This window comes from Amblyomma americanum, chromosome 3, assembly GCF_052857255.1.
Source record: "Amblyomma americanum isolate KBUSLIRL-KWMA chromosome 3, ASM5285725v1, whole genome shotgun sequence".
Taxonomy (NCBI): domain Eukaryota; kingdom Metazoa; phylum Arthropoda; class Arachnida; order Ixodida; family Ixodidae; genus Amblyomma; species Amblyomma americanum.
Window position 1 is genome coordinate 73,864,215 of NC_135499.1, and position 27,550 is coordinate 73,891,764.

The 27,550-nt window shown below is 45.8% G+C and overlaps 1 protein-coding gene, 1 long non-coding RNA gene and 1 other non-coding gene across 3 annotated transcripts in view; 1 reads left to right on the plus strand and 2 right to left on the minus strand.

Moving 5' to 3' along the window:
• Positions 1-27,550, minus strand: part of LOC144123064 (uncharacterized) — a 166,190-nt gene that overhangs the window by 77,599 nt on the left and 61,041 nt on the right. The window lies entirely within an intron of this gene.
• The window catches only part of LOC144126352 (uncharacterized), a 97,966-nt gene that overhangs the window by 70,096 nt on the left and 320 nt on the right, over positions 1-27,550 (minus strand). The window lies entirely within an intron of this gene.
• Positions 25,128-25,199, plus strand: TRNAS-ACU (transfer RNA serine (anticodon ACU)). Its single transcript has one exon. It is a non-coding gene; the product is annotated as a tRNA-Ser (tRNA).

The following is a 27,550-nucleotide window of genomic DNA, read 5'->3' on the forward strand; positions in this document are numbered from 1 at the left end:
TGCTTTGATGCCGGGGTTAATACAAGAAATAACTTACTGTACTATTTTACTTACGTCTCCTCCTCATCTGAAGTCAAAAGGTAACCAAAAAGGCTATTTTCTTTTGTATTCATCGCATTCTGCCATTTACTGTTCCTGATGAGAAATCGTTCTATTTCTTAGGAAATAACGACGTGTATTATGTGCCAAAAACTGGGATGTCTCCACAGAAGCCTGGTATATGACCCGCTCGTATACAGTAATACGAATATTCAATTCATATGATAGACTATATGAAAATCACTTTGCTATTTATGCCTCCTTCATATTGGTATTCGTTCCTTATAGCTTTTATGATTTCCATTCAGTATCTCCGACGTCATGAAGCGTCTTATTGGTTTCATACTTAACCCTAAAAGGTTAAACCCTTTATTATCATATTACGAGAAGGCCACTGAGCAGAGCAGGGTAAGGAAACTGAGGGGCCATTTAAAAGGTATCTATTTTTTGCGTGGTGTTCATCAATGACATTTAATGGAAATTCATGTCTAGAGAATGTTACGTATAACTGCTAAAGCTCCAGTAGCTTTGGTTTCGCCAAGTACTTTTCAATTCTGTCCTAGGTCCACACCTAGGTTGTGCACTGGTCCGTCGTAACGCCCTCCTGCCACAGTAGCCAGCCACTAACTACTTCCCGTGGAGCCACGTTTCAGTTGTGCATTGTCATCCTTTCGCCATGACGCCTCAATTCACTAGGAGGATTCCATTCCATCCATTTTTCCCTCTGCCCAGATATCAGACGGCGATAGATTTCAGCTTTATTTTAAGTCCCCTCGCCTGCAGACATCGTTTGAACTTGTTCTACCTAGCAGCCAGTGACAGTAAAATACGCAGCTGGCAATAAAGAGGTGTAAAAGTTCCCCGAGTTTATTTCATCATTATACACAACTCAATCAGGTAATCAAATCGCCCATTTTCTAGGAGTCAACATGCACCCTTTATGAACGTTTCTACACAACTCTTGATTCGAAATTCGACGTGTTTCCTTTTAACACAACACGTAAGATTTCAAATAAAGTTTTGTTTAGCATCCAATTACCACACGAGTAGTAACTACAATAAACTCTCAGCATAGGAAAACAACCGGTTGCTCTTTAGAGTAGAAAATTATTTCATGAGAAGGCGAGCGTAGCAGGGGTGGCATAAAGTTTGATGGGAGGATGAGATTAGATGTTCGCACAAGCCCAGTTGTTGGGCCTGCAAAGTTAAGTTAAGCAGTCTTATAACGATTTGTTCTTATTAATCGATTTGTTCTTATTAATCAATTTCAAAGTCGGAATTTAGAAAATGCGAGCCTATTTTGAAAATAAGATCCAAAACCACGCCATTAAGCGGAGTACGGTACTCTTTTTGCCCGATCATAACTCGAAAAAGTTACAGCAAATATTCTGAAACACCCCTGCCCTAAGCAGCCGAATGTGATGGAAACAGAGCTAGAGGAAGGTTTTTTTATTTACATTCACCGCAGCATCTAACTGCGTTGTCACGACTTCTTGTCCTAACGCAAATTTGTGTAACCTGCATGACCCCTATGGTTGCACTCATCGGTCAAACTTGCTGTGAAGAGCAAGCAGTGAGTAATGACTACACGGCTCAAACAGGTAAAGCTTTAAAAGACTGCCAAGATTACTTTAGCCATTATAGGGCAGTATAAGAAGCCACTGAAATGCTCACATGGCTTCGAGCCAACATGCACATCGATCCTTTCAGGACCTTGGTACGCAAGCATACATTACTAATAGGTGGCTTTCTCTCGGGTGTGCCCCATCTAAGCTAACAACGATGTTTTGGAAATTGGTAGTTTTTTTTGGCGACTAGCAAACGCAGCAGATATTTTTCAAAACATCATTGCAGCACATCCTCCATCATTTTGTTGACGAAGTTTGTCCCCGGTACTAATCTCACCTTCTTCGAAATTGTAGAGGCAGATTTTCTTCTAAAAAAAATTTGATGGCTCCTAGCATGGTAATTTAGAGCATACCAGTATTGAATATTAAAATTTCTAACCTGACTGGCGTTCTTGAGGCCTGTAGTTAATAAGAGAAAAGATATTCTGCAAACCAGATGATAAATCACCCCTAAAAGCTTTCGACCTCTGCCGTAGTCTTCTGTGGAGATTGCCAAGCATTCTGGCTACATGAATGCCGTCGTTAGTATTTCAGTGTGTTATAGGCCAGTGACGTCAGTCCGGTTCCTTTAGTGAAATAGTTTTGTACTTATGCATACTGATTTGTAGAAGCCAGCATAAACACGTAATCCTGTTTTCCACAGAACCTAATAATTTAGCAAAGCAATGATAAGCACAGGATGTAGCGAAGAAAGCTGCATATGCTCAGAAAAGAGAAATTCTCGCCCCACTGCTTTACAAAGCAATGCCACCGTTACTTCAATAAATACGTTTAACTTGGAGTTTCCTATAAATTGGTGAAAAAGCACAGAAAACGCAGTACACATATTTCCCGGACTACGAGCATCAAACACAGGCGCCCATCGTTTAGGCGAAGAAAGTCTCACACCTCCATCTAATATGCTCATGCTTATTTGACACGAGTCCCAAGGTTACTTTTGTTTGTGGACCAGTCAATAATTATCGACTCCGCCGCTTTCCTTTAAGACTGCATCCGAGGATTAGGAGCAAATACTGCAAAAAGTACGCCTTTAATAATTTTGGTGCTAATCAGGTAGCTTTGAGAACGCCACTTGTTAGCATCTAGAAAACACAACAGATCAACCTATCGCAGGCTTGGGAACGGTTTCAGTTTCTAATGTGTAGGTTTCGAACACATCAATAATTCAAAGCCAAAAGGCAAAAACTTTAAAAAATGCCTGAAACAGGCTCGTAAAACAAGCTTTGGAGAAAGAAAAAAATATTCTGAGCGGGGTACGTTAGGACAACCTTTGTCACAGAGTTTTAAACGAAATTTTTTTCCCATTAGCGCTAGCATCTTTCTAGAGTTAGCTAATGCAACACTCCCCACAACCGTGAACACAAAAAAAAATAAACACCACAGCTGACAGACCACATGCACTCTAAATTTCCCGCCTGTACCTGAGCTAATTTTGCAGGTCAGTCCCCTTTTGCACCATTAAGAGAAGTGTATTTTAGCGCAACATCAGTGAATTGACCAGGCAGGGAAATAAGTTTTGACGTACCGGCCATAGTCGGCCGCGCGCTGCTACCGGAGGTCTGGCCTGCAAGAAAGGAAGTTATTAGTATAAGGCCTCGTTTTAAATTCACTTAAACACGCACAATTTAAGAAAAATTTTCGTTTAATATTAGGCGAAAATAAATGGAAGCTCCTAAGAATACCACAAGCGTGGCAGCAAACGCAGTGGTGCTGCGGGCGGAGGCCATACTTCAAATTTTCTTAACGGAGATCAGTGAATGCTTGAGAGTAGGTACGCAACTACCCTGGGCACAAGCAGAGCAAGCGCGGAGTAAATGTTGACAAAAAAGCGAAGCATTTTTTCTGCCTCTGGCGCACAAAATAGCGGCCACACCCACTGAACTCTTACTGGCCACGGACATACGTTACGAGAGGTTGATATCTTTGGCTCCATTGCATACAGGCTTGTTATGCAGGATGTATCCACCCGCGGGATCAAAGCAGTCTCACTTAAACCAATGCTGCGTGATACGAGCGGAAACGGGAATGCTTTCGAACGCTCAGACTTGCCTTAGTATGCAGCATACAATCCTGGTTCACGTTTGTCCTCCAGATTGCCCTTAACGAATTACGTCATCAGGAAGGGGTATGAACTATATACAGCAGTGAGAATAACTTCTCCGCTTACCACAGGTGCCGAGTATCGTAAAAAAAGGCACAAGCATATTGTACACGTGTAAGTCATAAATAGGCATATGCGCTGCGAGGGGCGCCGTTTTGGGGGGACCTGATATTTTTTTCCGGTTCTCTGATTATGTGCTTGCGAGATGAGCATTTATGATATCAAATGGCATAGTCAGCCTTCTGATCATTGAGTAGGCTCACTAATGTTCCCCGAACTTGATAAGCAAAGCTAGAGGGCGGAAACAATTGCCATACAATTCTAAAAAAGGGGTTTTTTTTGCGCTTGATTCTAACCGTCAGGGTTGTCTATGTAACTTGCTTTGCATTCATTAGCAGCTTATGCTATTTCTAAGAACTATACTTTCAAAGCGGCTCCAACAAAATGAATCATGAGGAGGAAGATTCAATAGCTATGAGTCTGTCAAACAGCGTCACTTTCTTCGAAGTTTTATCGTTGTTCTAATTCAGTTAGCAGTCCACAAATGCAACTGATTCATCCTGTCTCGCAATGTAGCATCGACAATAGAGTCTATGTCTAGCTAGATAATTACCACACTGACCTCAATTTTGCATATCGAAAATTTCTCTGTGCCAGCTCATTACCATCTTACGTATAAGCTCCTTCAGAGTACTGACCAGAGACATGCGTAGCTCTACCCGCTGCACCTGCCAGAAGAGAAACATGCGTGCACTGCGAGATGCCAGCACATGGCCCAGATTGTTATTTAGGGGCGCCAAAGCCTCAGGTATGAGTCCGGAGCCCTATATACGGCGTCCCTCCCAGCCCATATTTTGCCTCGGACAATTAAACCAACCATTGTTGCCATTTATACTGCTTGCTTAAGGTTTAAAGCAGTTTTTGGATTATCTGCGCGCTATCAACAAGATTGTACTAACTTATTGAATGACATCATAGTGAACCTGCTGACACAAAGTTAAGTGTGAGGAACCAAACGTTACCGCGGAAGAACGACCACTGGCTACTTTTCGTGAAAAGCCGCAGGGGATATTTTCCACCCCAACAGCGTCATGCTATACCCCTTTTGGGGTAATGCCTATATGTGCAGAATGTATCACTATCTATTCACAGATCGCCGAGTCCTCATACCTATCAAAGCGCATTGGTAAAGCGGTGAAATAGGGTTAATTGGAGAGACATGGGAGAGGCCTTTGCCCTGCAGTGGGTGTAGTAAGGCTGATGATTATGATGATGATGATGAAAGCGGTGAAGCCATACGTCCCGGCAGGTGCCTCCTTTTCCTTCAAGTACAGCCATCGATGTGGCTTGTGAGACCCAGGTTGCTTCTTCCGAGCAACGCCTCCTCTTCGTCAGTAATTTACTCCAACCGGTCACAATAGGCGGTTTTCACACAAACCTGTCAGCTCGTTGCGACGATTTCGCAAGGTCACATGACCTAGGTGGCCTATCTGCCTCCTTTGTGCCCACCTAGGTTGCTTAGAGATTTTTTTATATATATTTTTCGCTCACATCTAACTACGCTGACGACGGCTCTGGCTTTTCTGCGGCGGAGGCCCTTAACACTATTATGTCTATGTAACCACTCGATTACACTGTCAATCCACGCTGTGAAAAAAAGATATGATTACAATTATGAAACTTGGCAGCACCTGTGGTAATAAGAACATTACTTCCATGCAACGTGCCATCTTGAGAACGTACGCAGAAAATATAACCGATATTCTTCTTGAAAAGAGGAAGATACTTGCGCTGCGCCATGCTGGTGCCACCTGTTTTAACCGGTGTGCCCCCTTATCAGCAGCCGAAAGATATATATTCCTATAATTTTACGGCATTATTAACCGTACACAGCTGTACTAATGCGTACCGCTTTTAGATTTTGTGTTAGCAGAAGGCAGTTCACATGTTGCAGCAAAGAAGGAACACATGAAAAAGCGTAAAGGATTTGAAAGCTCTAGACAACCTTTAGCGCAGGGCGTAGCACTGCTATCCTTTATAATTGATGCACATAAGTCATCACCCCCGGTCTCACATTGGTTTAATCCCTTTGTCGCTCTGACTTATCTATCACTGCAGTTTCAGCCCCACAAGGCAGCGCACGTAGGAAATAAATCTTCCCTGCAATCTTGTGAACACATCTTCAGGAGAGCACACTGTAGGATCAGAGCGCCAACTGCAAGTTTAACGATTTTCATGTGCACTGAATGACGAGGTAATAATGTCTGTGGAGTCTCATCTGTGTCGGCTTCTGTTGTACGGTTGTGGAGGCAGTGGTTGAAACACTGCTGCAACGCTGTACAAAAAGCTGAAGCTGAAGTGAAACCAGTGGGGATGTCAGATTCGCTAATGTTATCACACAAACTAAAGTAGAGGGCAGGCAAGTACAGCTGTCGAGCACGTACCTGATGCCAACTTTGACGGCCCCGTTGTGCAACCGCCTTTCCTGTACCAAAGAAGGCAGGTCATATCAGGGGAATAGATATTAGGGGCACACACACTATAAACAAGTCTTGAATTCAGAGTGGTTGATTATTGGCGAATCTATGCCCCCGTATCACGAAAAAAAGAAGAAAAGCTATGATGAGAAAACGCTTGCCAGGCCCCTTGTAATCCATGAATATTATAAGGCTGCGAGAGTCCATGAGATACAAATAAACTGTGAGAACACGTACGTAGGAGAGACTAGATGCTCCGTGAAAGATCGTGCACGAGAGTGTGAGCCATCACTGTCAATGGAACAAAAAAAAAGTAATGCCTACGTCTGGATCACGATCAAATTTTATACAAGAGCAGTAAAGCACAACTGAACAGTCGCTGTGGAGTCACTGCATGGTGGAAGCATGCTTCATTAAAAAAAACGAAACTTCAATTGTACTTTGCAGGAGTGAGGTCAAGGATAAGACACACTAAGTTACTGCATTTTCGTCTGCAAATACTACCTGCTTTCCTGCTGTGCATGTTTGTGATACTACTAAAGGGCATTACTTGTACACTTAACTCAGTCCGGTCATACGGTAGTGGTGAATTCCAAAGCTAAGGTTTTTTTACTAGTTGAGTTCAGATGTCATAGTACCCATGAACTTCTAAAAGCATTTGTATGTATCTATTTTTGAAGCTACAGAATCAAGTGTTATCGTACGGTACGGTAAGTGTTATGTTACCAGCAACGTACACTATTAACATGTTTAGTTGATATGAACATTAATCTCTGAAACACAATCATTTGTTCCTGAAACGAAATCCTTTGTTCCGACCAGTGCCGCGTACACAACACAAACTCAACCATCCGTCCCGAACTGATCGCACTCGCTACTAAATACAACCCTTATGTTACGTATTATGTGTTGGCTTGAGTGCGACAAGTGACAACTGCCAGTTCATATCACTTATTATCAATTTAGAGCGTTCCTCTCTTGCAAGCTCGTGTAATTCGCTAGGCAAGTGCGTTGCAATAAATGCCCCAGGCGGCAATAGACCTTCCTGAGACATGTAAGCTCGATCGAGATTTATGGAAAGGCATATGCTGCGGGTCTTGTGCATATTGCGACCTTCTCCACACTTCACGAGGCATTGCCGTAAAAAGGAATGATTGAGACTTGCACCCAGCACCCCTCGCACCTAACTGAAAACTTACTACCCCGACGCCTGCATTTGTTACAGGGATGCGGGTTGCCGAGGAGAGATGACCACACTACCCGAAAACCACACTACACTTTCATGGCCACACTACCCGAAAATTGGCGCATTAAAAATGTACATCTGGACGTGCGCTCTACTACAAATGGCGAAACAGCAGCCAATCGTTTGAGCCGGTACTCTATCATTGCAAAAACACGACAATGTCCTCGCACGGATGGGCAGTCAAGAAGCATGGCAGACTTTCCAGCAAGCACTAGTATTAAACTACTAAAACCACTAAACCATCATCATTCCTGGCTATGAGGACGTACTGGAGAACAAAAGAGCATATATTCTTACCCGCCAGTGCAATTACTTGAAACCCCATTTCGGCAGCCAGACATCGAGGACACGACAATGGCACAAAAAACGCATGCTAGAGAAAGACAAGCTAAGCTACCAAAGCTCACAGACAACAAAGTATGTAGAGTTCCACCTCTGCGGGATTTGATCCTTCCATCCTAATTACTGAGGAGTGCATAGGCATATTACATTCGGACCCGTTTACGATATACCACTTCATCAAGCAATCCGCCAGACTCCCCTACATCTCCCCACTGCGAGGTCATCCCATCTTTCACGCACATTCCGCCAGAATGCCCCATATTCAGTGAATACCGCACAAATAAGCTACGCACAATACACCCAAACCTTCATCCTACCTCCCTCAATAACTTGCTCGCAGCCCAAACCAAACACTGCATCTCTATTCCTCACGAATTTGTCCAACATTTCCGTAAGGTTTTGGGCGAGGCCTAGTAGATGGCCACAGTACAGAGAAGCCCCAGAGAGAGGTTCAAAATTCAATATGGTTTTATTCTCTCTCAATAAGGATGATGAGCGAGTCACCCTTAAACAGTAGCTTCTTACTTGTTGGCAAAAAATACAGCCACTGGCTTGGGGTGCATGCTGGCTGCCACAGACTCGGTCGCATATCCGGGCTGACCAGGTGCGAGCCCTGCAAGAAGTGCGTACGCATTTAATGAACAATGCACCAGCACTCAATTAAGGCAGCAGTTTGCTAAAGCTGCAGTTTGCGCTACCATTTTGTAAACCTTTTCAATACAAGATGCCTGATCTCAGAGGACATGAGAGTGCAAAGGATGTGCCTAAGTGTTATTAAGCATGGACGACGATTTGACCTGATCTGAATGCATTTACATAAATGGTGTCTAACTGCTCACCTTTTTCTCTCAGCATATACTTCCGTCTTTCGATTTCCGCATATTAATGTTTTAAAAACAGGTCTTTCCTGCCACACACATAGGACACACGCAGACAGGGATCACGCCGTGACAGGCATGCAAGCAGCTTCCGTTCGCAAAGAAGTTTCGCATAGACGTTATGCAAACAACTTGATTACATTAAGAAGCAACTAGCCAATAAACCTGAACTGGAACTGGAAACATCCCGGCCAGGTAATTTTCCACCCTTAAAGAAGAACAGGGCTGAGGAAACAGAGGTCAAGGATCATCACGGAGTGAGAATTGTAGCTATATATGTTGAAACAATGTCGTTGTATGGTATACTTCAAATGGTACTTGAGCAGCTGAGACAGGTCGGCACTGCTGTCGAGCAAATGGAGGTTGAATTTGCTAGTAAGGACAGGCAGTTCCAATTGCTCTGCCAAGAGGCTCAAATACTCAAACAAGATGGCTCTGCACCACTGTAATAACACAGTTTGCCTATGTAACTGTAGAGGTTTCTCGCGTGAACGTGCGGTTCTGCAGTCCTTTCTCACCAATGGCGATCGACCGGAGGTTATTGCGGTCCAGGAGTTCTGGAAAAATGCTTACAAATCTTTTGCGTGGTCGGGTAACGCTACCCAAGTGACATACCATTGTAAAAAGAAACATTTCAACGCTGCAACACGAGACGGGGAATGTGCATATCGATCATGTTTTGGTGGAACTCTTCCCTCGTAATCGTAAAAACATTTTTCTTCATGTTGAACTTGTATAGCTCACCCAGGCATCGCAAATGTGATTCTTGCAATCTTTTGGCGAAACCAGGGTTATTTCAAAAAGAAGTCCACTCTTGATAGTGGGCGATTTTAATGCGCACCATCCGACATGGGGATATAAATTCATGCAGATCATTGTTGAGAATGGCCCACCGGTCATCAGTAAGAGGAGAGTTGAGAGTATACATTGGGATACCTTTACAAATATCGATCAGCTCGGGGCAGGAACCGACAAGCAATATTAACGGTTGGAGCAAAGGAGTTATTCAGTCTGCTCAGGACGCTACCGAAGAGATAGAACTTGAAGGTGATCCGGAAGTCATTGATAGACATCATGGGAAGATTTAGAGCAGAAGATCAACCAGAGGAGAGGTGACAGGAATCTCAGAAAACAACTTGCTGCATTGAACAAAAACATTGAAGAGCATGCATTGGAACTCACCAAGCAAAATTGGGGTAATATTAGTGAACAAATGGATAAGAATATTGGCAGTGACGCAACGTGGAAGCTACTCCGACATCTATTAGATCCAGAGAAAACAAAATGGGAGGCTCGACAGCAGCTTCAAAAGCAGGTGTATAGATATGAAGTTCTGACAAAAGAACTTATAGCCGAGGTTAGGGATCGCTGCCTCAGTTGTTCTGTAGTTGTGAGTCTCCCTGAATACGCGGGCTCGGAAAACCCGGAATTGGACAGTCTCCCATCACTGTCGGTGAAGTGATGGCTGAACTCAACCGCCAAAGAACCAAAACGACTGCCGGACTTGCAAAATTCATAACAGGATACCCAGGATCTTGACGACGGTTCCATTCAGAATCTTACAACTTATATTCAAGAATGCTGGGACAAGGTAGAAATACCGCAAGCATGGGAAAGCAGTGAACCTGGTCTTCATTCCGAAGCCAGAAAAAAACTCAACTTTGAGCATCTTAGACGCATTTCCATCCTTTCTTGCGTTGGAAAATTGATGTAGCACGTAATTCAAACTAGATTGAATAGATTTATGGAAGATCAAAACCTTTATATCCTGATACCATGACAGGCTTCAGATCAAACCAATAGGCATAAGATATGCTACAGCTGAAGGGGCAGGTAATCGATTAAAAGACTTGATACTATGGTCATTATGGGACAGGATGTCTCCAAATCTTTTGATAGTCTGAACACATAGCCGTAGTATCCTTTATAGCTTAACGACGTCAGTCGTGTCTCTTATTTGAAACTGCAATTTTTGAACATACACCTGCGGAAATGTAGAACCCATGATTTTTAAAAACCCAATCATATTTTCGACAGAATCTTTAAGAACTTAGCGATGCACTGATGAGCATTAGGGAGAGCGAAAAAATCTAGATGTGGTCAGAGTACGAGCTAAATGCATAACCACTTCACAGCATGTGAAATCTCTTTACTATGTTGCATTTAGGATTTCCTATAGCACGGCAGGAATATTGATAAAGAAGGAGGAAATGTAGCACTAAACTATGTATATCTCACGAACTGCACGTGTGAAAAATTTATAGCGAACACAGACGGCCTTCTTTCGGCAAAAGAAAAGCTTACGAGCCAAGGCTGGAAAGTTCTTTTCATTTCTAGCACACTCAATAATTTAGATAAGAGTCGGCAGTTAGAGGCGTCTTCTGACAAGTACTGACTGCAGCTTCTTAGCTCCTAGAAAACATACTGAGAGATGACGCTATGGCAGGAGTGCGAATGGCTTCATTTCGAGAAGGGTTTATTTCAGAAACCTCTCACTGAATTTCAGTGCCAAGAATACGATAACTTTGAGACTGCCTGAGTCCAGCCCGCTGCACACGAGAAATGTGAAAGCACTTACACTTGAACATTACCATCTTTTTTTCAAGGTGGCACTTATCACATGACCTTGAAAGTGACCATTATGCACACTGCCAGGCGTTCAGATTGTGCCCCTCTAGCATGATTGAACCAACGACCTTTCCTGGCATATGCATTCTTGCCTGCCTGGCATGCAGAGGGTCTGGGTTCGAACCCCAAAGCCTGCGAATGTCTTCTACGAGTTAAGGTCACGTGAGAAGTACCACTTTCTGTGGACACATTTTTCGGACAACTTTCGGTGACACATACTCCTTTGCATGAGGCATATAGCACTCCCTTTATTAATCTTTCTAAATGCGAAAGCAATAAATATAGCACTCCCATTAATAATCTTTCTAATTGCGAAAGCATTAAGTGGTTATGGCGCATCAGCAAGAGGTGTCCGCAATATTTTTCCGCATGAATATGTCATTATCTGGAGATAAATGTGCACAAGTTTGATTGTGTTATGTAGTAAATCAGTAGATCTTGAAATGGGAAAAATTTGGTTCATGAATTGTGATTAATTAAATAGAATAATGAAAATTAATGCTGTTTTTCAAGCAGGTTGTGTGTGGCTGATTTTATATAGGAAAGGCTTACTTGGTATAAAATAAGGTTAAAAGTTGAAAAATAATAAATGAAAGGAAAATAAAACTTCAAAAAACAAAAATAAAATAGAAATAAAAATGAAGAGTGCAAGAGGGAAAGGAAAAGGCTTTCGCATTTCGACTCTTCAGCAGGCTTAAGTGCAATCCTGTAGACGCCTGGCCGGTTGGACAATTTAAGGCAAGCACGCCTGTCTCACATATCTTAGTGGACACCTGACCGGGCCTAAGGTAAGGAAAATGAAATGAATATTGGTTTTAAGGAAAGTAAATGACGCCTGTCTCACAATTCTCACTGGACAGGGACCCGCGGCGCCGTAAGGGAAAGAAAAAACAACTTCGTATTCAAGCCTATTCACTAGACGCGCCTTGTTCACTCCAAACCATTCAGCTGGCGTGGGCGGAGTGGTTAACCTCCTTGTCGTCATAATGCGGTAGTCTGTTGAAACAGGGGCCGTATTCTATAATGATCGTAAATCGATTTCGTACCCATTCTTAGTTTTGAATTAAATCCGTCTTCACGCATTGGATACTACTGTTCGGTAACGTAGCCGTGTCTTTCAAGCGTCCGTGGGAGGCGGCCCCGGCACTCTCTCACTGGCGACTGGACCTCACCGTTGGCGCTACATCGCGGCCAATGGTGAGGCTGGGCATCACGACATTTTCGATCAATCGGGATTTTCTCAATATGCCACTGCGTCGGTTTCTCTACTGAAAATGCTTTCGTGCACACCATTTCTATTGAAAATTTAAATATGACAAGTTCCATAATATGACTTTTCCGTGATAAATTTTATGGAGTCAGTATAATGCGTACAGAGCCGGTATGGGCTCTATGGAAGCACGTATGGGAATTTACGGATTTTTCATTCTTCATGGGTCCGTATTCCCATAATTCCATACCAGCGGCTCCTGAGGAACTTTTGAGTTTGGATGTTGACTCAGCGGTTACTGAGCGATAGAAGGCCGTGCTTACAAGAAGACATCGGCGGACCACCCATTTGTGCAAGCTCCGAAAGCGGCTCCACTCACTGTGGTCGCATGTAGCTGTGGTCCGTCAGGTCAACGCCGGCGTCATGGGGGCGCACCAGACTCGATGACTACTCCGGGCCACTTCACGGAGCGAGCACTGCATATGGAGGCATTGTATGCATCCGACCATTGCCTGTGTCTCCACCTCGTAACGGACCATTTCATAAATCCGCCTCTTAGCGCATAGTTTTCTGGAAATTTTAATCGCATATATGCCCAGCACACCTAAAGGTTCTGGATAAAATCACTTTTGAACGGGAAAGAGTAAATGAACTAAATTTTTCTATATATTGTAAGATCTCACTATAACAGCAAATTCGCAGACTTCCAGTCAACGGGCTTGCAATTTTTTTTTTTCTGCCATTAACGTTTTCGCGATCGTCAAAAGCGTTCCCCTTAGGCTTTGTATAGCAGTCCTAAATGTGCAATGCGATAGAAAAAAGGGTAAAATGTGTTGCAACACACCGGAATAACAGACCATTACCTTTCGTATATCCATAACAGTGCCTTACAATTCTTCAACAAACTTTTGTCCAAGAAAGTTTGACATGCGTCGTCTACCGCTGCCCATGTGGGACCATATTACCACCGACGTCGCTAGTTCCTGTGGCGCAATGCAGTTACAGTGTTTGAGTTGAGCTTGCCCTCTGTCACCCTGAACACCGAAATGTAGTCAAGCCCTGCAAGGCATCTGAACACGTCTTGCAAAGACATGAAACATATTTGCCCGTATAATCCTAAAAGTTTTAAAATAAGAATTGTAGATTTCCGAATACTTTCAAGTTTTAAAAATTCAATTCGGCTAATATCCGATTAACATTGAATTGTAAGTAGTGCACGCGAAGCACAACTGCACTAAATTTTCGTTCTTTATAAAACTCGGTGCTATCAAAATGTGTTAATCTATCGAAACAGGGCAATTCAATTGGTTCCCGGGGTCGCTTTAAGGGCTCACTCCCTTCTTTGCGCAGGTTAAGGGCCCTCCATGGAAAAACACCACATGGCCATCACTAAAGAGCAGCCGACTTATTCATTCTCTTATTCAATCTAAAGTTCTCTTCGAGCGCGACACGTTGCCTCAGTAGCCGCGGAGGGACAGAAGGTGGTGCTTACAAGGAACGCTCCAAAAGCGGCGCCACTCTGTTCTGCTCCCATGTAGCTGTCGTGGAACACCACGCAAGCACCATGGTGGTGCCGGGGTACACCAGACTCGATGACTTCTTTGGGCACTGTGAGCACTGCACATGAAGGCAATTTTTCTGTAGAGCTGTTATTAAATAGAAAGCATTGTACTGTACGGCTCATTAGCAGCGAAACCCAATGTTTACCAAAAAGTGGCGCCCAAAAACGTCATTAGCACGTCACACGGCAGCCTAGCACAAGTTATAGTAAAGGGTGATCATAGCAATTTGAAGCAGAGACTTCGTGAGACAGCAGCAGTGGGCGATATATATAGTGATAGTGATAGTTTTGGAATGATAAAGAACGCTACTAAATAATGATGAGGGCCATTAATGACAATGGCAATCATAAAGGCCTTTATGGTATAGGAATGAGAGTCAAAGGCCTTTCTCGTAAACGACTTTAGAATAAAGGCTTTTCCGTTCAGGGTCTTTGGGATAGAGACCCTTAGGTGGAAGGTATGTACTACGAAGGATTTTAGGTGCAATGCCTTGAAGGTAAAGGCCTTTCGATCCAAAAGGATCTAAATACTGGAGATAGCCGTGTTAAACAGTTCTTTTGAGGCAAAGTTTCGGTCAAAGGATGATTTCGCATTCACAGCACGTAAGGACCTCTACTCCACGCCGTAACTTTTTCACAGCGAACACCGAATGACCACCGTAGTTGACACAGATCTCAGAGCGGCGACCGTTCCAGCCCCGTACGACCGTGCATTTTAAGGGCATACGTTAAACAATGCAACCCGCCGTGGTGGCTGAGTGGTTAGGGCGCTCGGCTACTGATCCGGAGTTCCCGAATTCGAACCCGACCGCGGCGGCTGATTCACTCCATCCTTTATCCATTCCCTTACGGCGTGGTTTCAAGTGTCCGCCGATATATGAGACAGATAATGCGCCATTTCCTTTCCCCCAAAACCAATTAATATTATTAAACCATGCCATGCGTTAAAACAACATGGGCGATGGCGTTCCATGAACTTGGCTACGCTGAAACACGCCGCCACGTCCCAATCTAAAGACTAAGCTTAAGCGTATTCCATTATGGAAGCAGTTGCGCGCAGCCGCGATCAATCGATATAAGTCTGGTGGCATCGAAAGAAAATGTAAAGCCGCGTGGCTGATGAGCGTGATAGAAGATAGAGAAGCCTGAGAGACCTTGCTGCGGAGTGAGGACCCCGCTAAGCAGCGACAAGCCATCCGCCTGGCGGCTGAGGCAGTGAAGCGACAATGTGTCTTCACCAGACCTTAGTTTGCGAGGCTCCTAAGTAGGGCTCCCTTATGCCTGCTTGCCGGGGGGTCCAGAAAGGAGTTTCATTTCGGTGGAAATATACATTTTGATGATGATGATGAGCGCTCCCCAGGCCAAAGTTCCAGATGCCTCCTGAACGCCGATCTGGAAGGATGCCGCCTAAACGCTCTTTGTAGTCTGCAATCAACACCTTCACCACACATCAGCGACACAAGCATAAACACCGCGGTAAAGGCTTTCGCCTTAACTCATTTAATGTAAACAAAGTTCCACCCTGAATTTTTTTAATGTAATGGTCTATTCCGATATCTAGCAAAAGCTTAATTTCTTTAATGTGTTTCTATATATCGCATGCAACAGTTAAGCATAGAAAACCAACGGGGAAACGTTTTTGATTGAAAGGATGTCAACAGAAAATAATGCTAGACTGCCGTCGGTGATATCTGCGGACATATTGACTTTTGAAAAAAATTGCATTCATAAACAGTTTCCCACTGAAAAAATGTTTAGTCCTCAATTCTTGGGTATGAATGCATGCAGCGTATCGCATACTCCTAGAATAACTTTCCAGGGTGCCGAATAGATTCCCTGCATATGAACCGAGACTGACGCGACTGCGAGGAACACACGACTTGGGGTGCGGGCTACTAACTACACAATGAGACAGAACAGATATGGGAGCTAAGAGAGACGCATCCTGCAATAGAGCTTACCGCGCCTGCAGAGTAAAAAAATAGGGCTAAGAGAGACGCATCCTGCAATAGAGCTTACCGCGCCTGCAGAGTAAAAAAAAATTTTGATGGTGGTTTAACATTGCTATATAAGCACGAAATACGTTGCGAAAGCATGGTTTTTTTAAGTGAACACCACGGCCATGTACCTTAAACGACGGCTAACGTGCCCACTGCCCACGAAGCCAATTATTCGCCTTTCCTTTCCTTAAAATCAGTGGACTCTAGGTTGGCCCTCCAGGCGTTGTGTCGAATTTCATTCGTCGAGGCGAGAAAACAAATGCACAGTATACAATAAACAGGGGCACGACCCGAAGAATGAAAGAGGAAGACGAAGGGAAAACAGGCGCGAAAGAAACGTTCTTTGGTGCCAGTACACTTGCCGCGGGCAGCACAGGGCTGGTGGGGGTCTAAGCCCGGGCTCGGACAACACGCCGGTCAGGCCCCCCGCCTGACGCGGTGGCTCTGTGAATAGGGCGCTCGGCTACTGATGCGGAGTTCTCGGGATCGAACCCGACCGCGGTTGCTGCGTTTCGATGGAGGCGAAACGCTAAAAGGCGTCCGTGTGCTGTGCGATGTCAGTGATAATAATAATAATAATTGGTTTTTGGTGGAAAGGAAATGGCGCAGTATCTGTCTCATATCGTTGGACACCTGAACCGCGCCTTAAGGGAAGGGATAGAGGAGGGAGCGAAAGAAGAGAGGAACAAATAGGTCCGTAGTGGAGGGCTCCGGAATAATTTCGACCACCTGGGGAACTTTAACGTGCACTGTCATCGCACAGCACACGGGCGCCTTAGCGTTTTTCCTCCATAAAAACGCAGCCGCCGCGGTCGGGTTCGAACCCGGGAACTCCGGATCAGTAGTCGAGCGCCCTAACCACTGAGCCACCGCGGCGGGGCCGATGTCAGTGCACGATAAAGATTTCCAGGTGGTCGAAATTATTCCAGAGCCCTCCACTACGGCACCTCTTTCTTCTTTCACTCCATCCTTCATCCCTTCCCTTACTGCGCTGTTCAGGTGTGCGCTGATATGTAAGACAGATACTGCGCCATTTCTTTTCCCCAAAAACCAATTTTCATTTTTTTCACATGGCCACCACGAATGACCCAAATGAACGCCGGCTGCGGAAACGCGGCTCTAGTGCCGCGTTTCTGCCACAGTGCTGTCAACAACTACGCATATAATTCACATCTCTCACTACTGCCACGTAGCTCAAAGCGGTATTGAGGTATCCACCGACGCAGGGAGCCGGTTATGCGCCTCTCCTCTCCTCTAAATCATCAGAGGACGACAAGGAGAGAGAAAGACAAATAAAACTGGGCTAAAAAATCGATGTCTGCAACGTTGCCAACGCCAATTAGCCCAATGAACGCTGGCGGCCAGCGCCACGTTCCTGTCACAACGTTGTCAACGACAATGCATCCATACCGCCACGTAGCTCATGATTGAGGTGTCCACTAACAAAGGGAGCCAGTTATGCTGAAGAAGGCCGTGTTAGTCAGGCCTGCCGCTTAGCCTAGCCCCGAGCGAGGCTAGCGGAGCCGCAGCTAAGAAGTCTTAAGACGGGAAAGCCAAAGACAGTTTATTAAAGTGAAAACATTACTTGGCTATGTTCGCGGTTTCGTGTCTGCAGAAGGACGCACAATGTGTCGGCAGCCCTTGTGTCGTTCGAGGATGAGAAAATGTCGATTCGCGCCAAATTTGATTCATGTGGTGTAATCAGAGGAGGAAAAGTCGATTAGTCGTCGAAATAGTCCCGGACGTCAATATAGCTGGTGGACGTCAAAACAGTCATGGACGTTAAAATTTTGCGAAATACACAACCAAGCCCGATGAAGGTTCGAAACAGAGTAAAATGTGACTAATGTGATTAATGAACGATAATTGATCAAACAAATACCTGAATAATTAACGATAATTAATCAAAAAACTTTTGGTTGATGTGGAATAATTAGAGCAAACAAAACCATGGACTTCGATGTAGTGTGAGGACGTGAACACAGCCCCGTTTGTCGAAAGAGTATAAAACGATAAAAACAAGTTAAAAAAGAGCAAACCAGGTTAAAAAGTGTTTATTGATGTAAAATTGAAAACAGTCGTAAGTGAAGCGAAGAGAGTTATGCAGAAAGTCACAAATAAAGCAAAGATATGCGAGGTGTGTGGAAGAGGCGTCAATGTTTAGCATGCTCCCAATGCGGGTCGCCACAGTAATAATAATAATAATAATAATTGGTTTTGGGGGAAAGGAAATGGCGCAGTATCTGTCTCATATATCGTTGGACACCTGAACCGCGCCGTAAGGGAAGAGATAAAGGAGGGACTGAAAGAAGAAAGGAAGAGGAAGAGAGAGGTGCCGTAGTGGAGGGCTCCGGAATAATTTCGACCACGTGGGGATCTTTAACGTGCACTGACATCGCACAGCACACGGGCGCCTTGGCGTTTTTCCTCCATAAAAACGCAGCCGCCGCGGTCGGGTTCGAACCCGGGAACTCCGGATCAGTAGTCGAGCGCCCTAACCACTGAGCCACCGCGGCGGGTCTGAAGGGGTGAATAAAACAAATGGAAAGTGTGTCTCCCCGGCGTTGGAAAGCATGCGGTTATTAATCAGTAGAGCTGAGGTGAAATATATGGACTTCAACTTTTTCCTTCATTTTTTGTAGCGATAGCTACATTGCGGTAGCATTTCGAGCCTTCAGCGTGGCGGCGCCGCCACGCTGTTGGCCAAGTGGTGCGCAGCAGCTGCCGGCCGCGCGGCGCCGTGGTTGATCACGTGGTTCGTCACATGGTTTGTCACGTGACCATGTTCCACTCGGCAAGTTGTAGCTATCGCGTTACTCCAGGTTTAATCAATGCTAAACCACCGCCAATTTTCGTCTGGCTGCGGGACATGTTACCATCGCGCGAGTCATATCTCTGACCCATATTCTACCCTGATTTTAGATCTCTCGGACTATTGACTGGCTGAATGTCTGTCAAAGCGCCTCTTCTGAAGCTGGCGTGACTGCCGATACTTGCGACAGAAAGTGGTAGATGATGGTCATTTGAGCTTCAGCTGGCACTTTTCCATCGGCAACCTTGACTTCAATCTCCTCAATATTCTACCTAACAGCTGCACTGAGCAGTAAGCTGTGATGTCCGGAGTATTGCGATAAGCCAAAAGTCAAAGAAAAGGAACTGAAGACTGTGAAGATGTCCTTGATGGTATGGAGCATTCGCTACACTTCACCATTTGATTTCGGATAATTAGGACTTCAGTTTTATGTTCACAGCCGTAGTGACATGGAAAAGAGGAAAACTTTGAAGCGAACTGCGGTTCATTGTCGCTTCTTGCAAGCTGCGGGAACACCAAACCGAGCAAAGATACGTTTGATGGCATTGATAATATCGTCGATCGGTGCTAACTTCCCCTCATGGCATCGAAGGAGTTTATGTAGCCATAAGTGGCTCTTAACAAGGGGTTCGTGTATGCAAATTGTCGGAAGTTGAGTAGCGTGTCACGGATTTCTTGACGCATGCCGAACCACCAAACAGTTTCTTGCGCCCGTTGGCACGTTCTAATTATATCTCGGTGACCCTCATAGAGAAGTTCTAATGTCGCCTTTTGGAGTAAAGCAGGGATTACAAGTCTATGGTCCTTGAAGAGGATAGGATCTATGGTGGAAAAATCCCCTCTGTACTCCCAGTACGTTTTCATATACTGTGGAAGTCTCTCCTTCCGTGCTCAACCTTTAGTGCAGTATTGAGCTAAGAGGATGCACTCTCTATCCTGTTGTTGATGGGGGCCAACATCAAGAATGATTAGACGAGTTTCAGTGATAGCTGAAATATGCAGCTGTAAGAATTTCTCGACCACATAATTTGGTGGGGAGGTGAAGCGACTGGAGAGCGAGACAGTGCGTCTGCGGTAGCAAGCTGATTTCCGGAAGCACAAACAACCGGAAACTGATACCGCATCAGTTTAATACTGAATGTGTGAACCCTGAGAGGCATAGTGTCAAGATCCAATTTTTCCAGAAGAGTTACTAGAGGCTGACGATCGCATTTCACTGTAAATGCGATACTACGGATGTACTGGTCAAACCGATGAACAGCCCATGCCACTGCTAGAGCCTCTTTTTCAGTCTGTACAGCTTTTCAGTCTCTGACAGGGGACGAGATTCGAATGCTACAGGACGTAACTCCCAAGTGGGATGATCTTGCAAAAGAACCGCGCTAATGCCAAAAAACTGACATGACAGAGTTTTGTTATACCTTGGATGACATTCAGCTACATGCAGTGAGGAGATGATCACTGACTTGACCTGGTTCAAAGCTCATTCTTGCATAGGGCTCCAATACCAGTCGCTATGCTCATTGATGCTGTAACCTGCGGCAAATTTCGAAGGAAGCTACTAATGTGGTTCGTAATGAATGTTGGAGTTCGTAATGATCGGATAGCTTCAAGCTTGTCAGGACTCGGAAAAATACCTTTGTCACTCACTACTACACCCGGAAATTCTACCTGCTGTTGTCTAAATCAACATGTTTTTGTTAAACTTTACACCCGCTTTGTCCAGACGATCCAGAACGTCAGCTAACTTCTGGTCATATTCTTTTCATGTTTCCAAAACAAAGAATGTCATCAATCATATTGAGAACGTTAGATTGGCCTTCCGAGATTCTAGCCATTTCTCTGAAGGAACTCTGGGGTAAATGTTATTCTAAACGGTAGATGACAGCAGTATAACCAAACAAAAGGCGTGATGGATGTAGTAAATTCCTGAAAATCTTCCGAAATACAGATTTCATGAAATCCAGCTGCGGCGTCCAGCTTTGAGAAAACCTGGGCATCACCGAGTTGGCATAAAACCAATTCTGCTGTAGGCAAAACGTGCCTCTCCCTAAGAACTTCCTTCTTGAGTTTGGTCAAATCCACACACAAGCGGTATCTACCCAAAGCTTTAGAAACCACAACTAAACCAGCGCGCCATTCTGTAGAATTGTCGATATGCTTAATAACTCCTTGTTTTTCAAGCATGTCAAGTTCTTCCTTGACCACATTATGGAGACGTAGGGGAATCCTACGAGGTACACTAAGTGCGAAAGGCTTGGCATTCGGCTTGAGTCTGATAGTGTTTCCGCACTAAAACTCCCTAGGCCATCGAAAATTCCTTGTGCTTGCAAGTGAGAAGGATATGAACCCCGACTTACTTGAGGAGAGCTGGCCAGTGCATCAACAAAATGAACCCCACGAGCAGTGACGGCTGGGCAACCCAGGAGTCGTGTCGAGTGCGACGGTAGAACGTAAATTTTCTTTTGCGAAGTGCGATCCTTCCATTCGAGAACAGCGGAAAATTGACCAGCCACCCTCGGCTGGTAAGGCCTGGTGAAATGTCCCCCAGGTTTGTTCAGCAGCGACGGGACGCCTGGAAAGGTGTCCGGAACAACAGTCACTTCTGCACCTTAGTCCACTTTAACTTCGAGAAGAATTCCGTTAACCTCGATATCACACGAACTTTGCGTTCTCCGTCATCTCCTTGATGGGATCCACAGAAATGGCATGCGAATGTCTTGGCGATAAGCGTTGCTTGGCTAGACAGACGCTCTCGAAATGTCCTTTCTTTTTGCAAAGCCTGCATACCGCGTTACGCGCAGGGCAGGCATCACGAACTTGGGCTTCTCGTCCGCAGAAGTTTATGCTTTCTTCGAAGCTTTTTTACGTCTCTCTTTAGGAATGGGTGTGACCCGCGGTGTCCACTTGCACAGGCATAACGCCGTCTTGCGCCCTTGCCTTTCTTTTCCTTATGCGCGTCTTCGTGCAAGCGGGTATGCAAAGCGCCTTGTCAGAGTCAAATCTGGCGTGCGACGAAGCTGTTCTGAAAGCTTGGCGCCTAGGACGCCACCAACAAAGCGGTCACGTACCAGCCTAGGCTCGACGGTTGAAGACCCGTAGTTGCACTTCTTTACCATCGAACGCTAGGCGGAGTAAAACGCGTCCACGCTCCCTGAGGGTTGCTGCATGCGATTATGAAAGCGAAAACTTTCTTCAAATTCGCTCACTGGAAGGATGGAGTAGGCTGTGAAGCGTTGCTTGCGCAAACGATGCGCGTTCCTACTCGGACAGCCCAAGTGATGTGAGGATACAGCGCTCTTGAACTCCTATACAATAGAGAAGCGTTGGAACCTTGATTTCATTCGTTGCCGAAGACGCGCCCGTGCCGACGGAAAAATCTTCAAAATTGTTCCACCCACGACGACCAGTAAGCCGGGTCATCGAAGTCGAACGCTGGCGGCCAGTGGCGCAAGGCCTACCAAACCGGCGAACCGAGGCTGCGTCTCAGTCGAAGACGGCGGAGTATATAAAGAAGCGTCAGCGTCCGTGACAAATAAGATGGTTTTGAACTGGTGTAGCTTGAAGGAACTTAATTTCCCAGATTTCAAGCTTTTCTGACACCATGTGGAGAGGGCCGTGTTAGTGTGTCGGGCCAGCCGCTAGGCCTAGCTTTGACCGACGCTAGTGAACGCAACCGCAACAAAGAAGACCCTCTCAAGACCGGAAGCCAAACACCCTTTTTCAGCGTCCTCTGCAAAAATCAGCAGAGGCTACAACTTTCCTAACGCCAATTAACCTAATGAACGCCTGTGGCCTATTGCTCCAGAGCCGCGTTTCTGCCACAACGTTGAAACGCCAACGCATCCAGCTAACATCTGACTATCACCACATAGCTCACAGCAAAATTGAGGTGTCCACTGACTCTAGCGGGCCAGTTATCCGCCTTTCCTTTCGATGCTCTCAGAGAATTCACGCAAAAAGTGGTTTTCAGATTTTGCGGTTCCCGAGCGTTTCATCCATCCTTATTTCACTCCCGCCACCTAGTGTTTACCAAGATGAAAGACAGTTACAGCGTCATGTCCTTTCCTAAAAAAACAATTCCCAATTTCCCGAGCGCGGCATGTTTCCTTTCGTCTAATGAACTTAATGTAACCCGGTGTCAGCAATAACTTTCTGTGTTAAATCTGCACTGTCGTCCATTAAGGGAGCTAGTGGGTTAAGGGCGGGAGCGTAAAAACAAGGCGGCGTTCGAAACGCGTTGCACTTCCCGCGAAGTCTCGAACATCTCAATGCCACAAACGCCAGACGAGCGCAACACAAAAAACCTGCGGTAATGTCTCTAGTACATCTGAGCTTTGGGCAGGACGCTGTGAGCATTCGCTCGAGGGACACGAAAACAGCCGCGTGCGCTGGTTGTGCCCAGGACAGCAGAAACGCCACTCAATATAGAATACACAGGACGAAAATGCACATGGAAAAAGCGAGCGCAGCGAGATGGTTCCTAGCAATGGCAGAACGAAGGTATAATGCACTTACCAGAGGGAGCCGGGACGCTGGCCGGAGGAATCCGTGCTGGTGGGATGGCTCATGGTATCCTTTCCAGGTAAGCCTAACCAGGCCTAGGCCGAACGCCTTCAGCAAAGATACGAGGGCAGCGAAAGACAGGGTTCAACTAAACGCGTTTGCTTACGTGGCCAGGCTTATATACTTTACACATAGTTATATACAGATGAGCGACATGTCATGACGATGATAGCAGAAGACAAGGTAAGGAAGGACGTATGATTAAGATTTGAAAAATCACAATAAAAAATATTTCTATTTATTCTTGTTCGCAATCAGCTGTATGTCGATCATCAATTTTGAAAGTTTTCTGGTGTGGGAACTAATAATATGTCACTTTGGGCTTGTTGGTACCAAGAGATATACAAAAAAATGCAATAGTGCACAGGGACAATGGCGCTCGTGTGTGCTCTTCTTGTCGCTTTGTGCTGTTGCGCTATTTTGCTATTCTGTATGTGCTGTAACAACGCAGTCTACCGACGACAGTATCAGTGTCAGCCCACACTAAAGTGTATTCTTTTCCAGCAATTTCCTAATTTATACTTTAATGATTTCTGAACTGCGATACTTTAAAAGATATTGAGTTACCCTTTCCCTGGAGGGCGCCTTAGTCCAAGAATCCTCTGGGCACGCCTTAGGGAATTGTCCGCTCTATATTAGTCGTGGGTGTTCGGCGGTTTCTCCGTTTGGTTTTGGTTTTGGGTTTTTGGGAAGAAACTAAATGGAGCAGTGTATGTCTCACATATCGGCTCACGCCTGAACCGCGACGTAAGAGGAAAAGGAGGGAGTGAAAGAGGAAAGGAATAAAGAGGTGCTGTAGTGGAGGGCTCCGGAATAGTTTCGACCACCTGGAGATCTTCAACGCACTACACTGACATCGCACAGCACGGGCGCCTAATCGTTCCGCCTCCATCGAAACGCTGCCGCCGCGGTCGAATAAGAAGAGCGTCTCCGAGGATGATGGCGTGGAGATGTGAATGGAAATAGTGCGGACAGGATGCGGGCATTCGAACAGATAGCGGTAGAGGGTAGGTGGGGTGGCGTCGAAAGTGTTGCAGTTGGGTGGGAAGAAGGTGGTATGAAAGAAATGACCAAAACGAATGGGAATGTGTGTGTCTGGTGTTGCCATTGCGTGCTTTTGATGTAAGTGAGCGTGTTTTTTTTTGCGGCGTTGAGTGTGTGTGACTCGGCAACGGCGGCAATGCTGGACAATGGTAGAGTAGTTTAGAGATTAAAATTTATTCCGGAGCCTTCTCAGGCTCTCAGAGCCGAGACACACCTCTACCCGCCACCACACCACTCTACAATTACCACCAAACCTTATGGCGCCGCCTCCAGACGCGATCCCTCCCATCCCCTAACAGCGCACGCTACCACCAAACGCTCACCAACCCCTCTTGCACCCTCTGCAACCTCCAAAAACGCCACCCTCGCCCACATTCTATTCCGAAGCACGGCGGATCCTCTCCTGCGGGGTCTCGATCATCTCATCAGCTGGAATACCTGGGAGACCCTGCTACGCCCCGGAGACGCGGTCCGGCAGAAGACCGCCATGGCCTAGGCTGCTGGCGTCATGGACTGTGGTAACATAAACGCTTGAGTGTAGTGAGACCGTGCGGTGGACCAGAAGCCGTTGTGCATAAATGTTTTCGCCACCACCGCCGCGGTGGCTCAGTGGTTAGGGCGCTAGACTACTGATCTGGAGTTCCCGGGATCGAACCCGACCGCGGCGGCTGCGTTTTTATGGAGGCAAAACGCTAAGGCGCCCGTGTGCTGTGCGATGTCAGTGCACGTTAGAGATCCCCAGGTGGTCGAAATTATGCCGGAGCCCTCCACTACGGCACCTATTTCTCTTTCTTCTTTCAATCCCTCCTTCATCCCTTTCCTTACAGCGCGGTTCAGGTGTCCAACGATATATGAGACAGATACTGCGCCATTTCCTTTCCCCAAAAACCAATTATTATTACTATTATTATCCCCACCACCATTCTCCCTTCCTTTCAAAGTGATAGCTTCGCTACGCTAGGTACAGCCACGCTTCGCGGGACACTAAATTTGACCTTCACCGAGTTAGAGGTCATGCATTGCTATAAGCCGCACCACAGCTAAACCGTCAAACCTAACCTTGTGGACCATCTTGGTGTCGCACAACAAAGCCGAACGCAAAAATTGGAGGATGCTTAGGCTTCGCCTTTAAGAGTGGAACGCGACAGCGTGTTGCAGAACAGCCAGGTAGTCCACGAAACGCCATCGCCCATTCGGCGCGACGCCTTGCCCGTTAGAAAAATCTCTCTGCTACTTACGGTGAAACGGACACGCGGAGCGGCAAACCACGTAGAAGCGCTGCCAGGCGCCTTGCCGAAACGCGCGGGACTCAAGTTGCAGTCGCAGTTCATCGGCACATCCTTCTCGACTAACCCGGTGCCACGAATGCCAGCATAGCTTCCGCACCACACGGACGGGCAGCAAGCCACAAGCTTAATAATAATAATAATAATAATAATAATAATAATAATAATAATAATAATAATAATAATAATAATAATAATAATAATATTTGGTTTGGGGGGAAAGTAAATGGCTCAGTATCTGTCTCATATCGTTGGACACCTGAACCACGCCGTAAGGGAAGGGATAAAGGAGGGAGTGAAAGAATAAAGGAAGAATGAGGTCCCGTAGCGGTGGGCTCCGGAATAATTTCGACCACAGTGGGGATCTTTAACCTGCACTGATATCGCACAGCACACGGGCGCCTTAGCGTTCGAACGCAACCTTCGTGGTGAACGCGCTTTGGATGTCGGCTGCGTTGTTCGCCGCTGTTCGCCGCGTGTTCGCAAGGCCCTACAGGGCTCAAACGAAAGAAAGAGAGATGTCAGACGCGTGACTTCCTTTCCTTAAAATCAATTTTCATTTTATTTTCCTTCCCTTACGGCGCCGTCCGGGTGTCCACCAAAATATGTGACAGGCATCCCTTCCTTTCTTTCGAACCCGACCGAGGCGGCTGCGTTTTTAAGGAGGCAAAACGCTAAAGCACCCGTGTGCTGTGCGATGTCAGTGCACGTTAAAGATCATCAGGCAGTCGAAATTATTCTGGAACCCTCCGCTAGGGCTCCTTTTCTTTCCTTTCTTCATTTCCTCCCTCCTTTACCCTCCCCTTACGGCGCGGTTCGCGTGTCTGTCGATACATGAGACAGATACTGCGCCATTTCCTTTCCCTAAAAAAACCAATTATTATTATTATTATTATTATTATTATTATTATTATTATTATTATTATTATTATTATTATTATTATTATTATTATTTTCCTTCCGCTGCCGTCGCGCGCTATTTTTTGGGGCACTGGCGTACACTCCGAGCAGTAGGAGAAGGGATTTTTCGCTCACTGGGAGGAGGGTACCCGCCGCGGTGGCTCAGTGGTCAGGGCGCTCGGCTACTGATCCGGAATTCCCGGACTCGAACCCGACCACGGCGGCTGCGTTTTTATGGAGGAAAAACGCTAAGGCGCCCGTGTTCTGTGTGATGTCAGTGCATGTTAAAGATCCCCAGGTGGTCGAGATTATTGCGGAGCCCTCCACTACGGCACCTCTTTCTTCCTTTCTTCTTTCAGTCCCTACTTTATCCCTCTCCTTACGGCGCGGTTCAGGTGTCCAACGGTATACGAGACAGATACTGCGCCAATTCCTTCCCCAAAAACCAATTATTATTATTAATATTATTATTAAGAGGAGGGATTTTTCGTCAACGGCCGAAGCCGACGACACCTGCTTTTCTGTGAAACGACCTCCTTAAAGCTGTCGCGTTAATAGTCGCGGAGCCATCGTGATGGGTCCACCAGATACCCGTGGGGTGTCCTATGTATGCTCATATTAAAGACCGTCAGATGCTCAAAATGAATTGCCGGAGTCCTCCACTACGACACCTCTTTCTTCCTTCCTTCTTTGACTTCCTCATTCATCCCTTCCTTACATTGTGGTTCGGGTGTCCACCGAGATACGTGAAGCAGTTACGGTGCCATTTCGCTTAACAAAAATAATAAGTGGTTGTTAGGGAAGGGAAATGGCGCAGTATGTCTCAAAATTC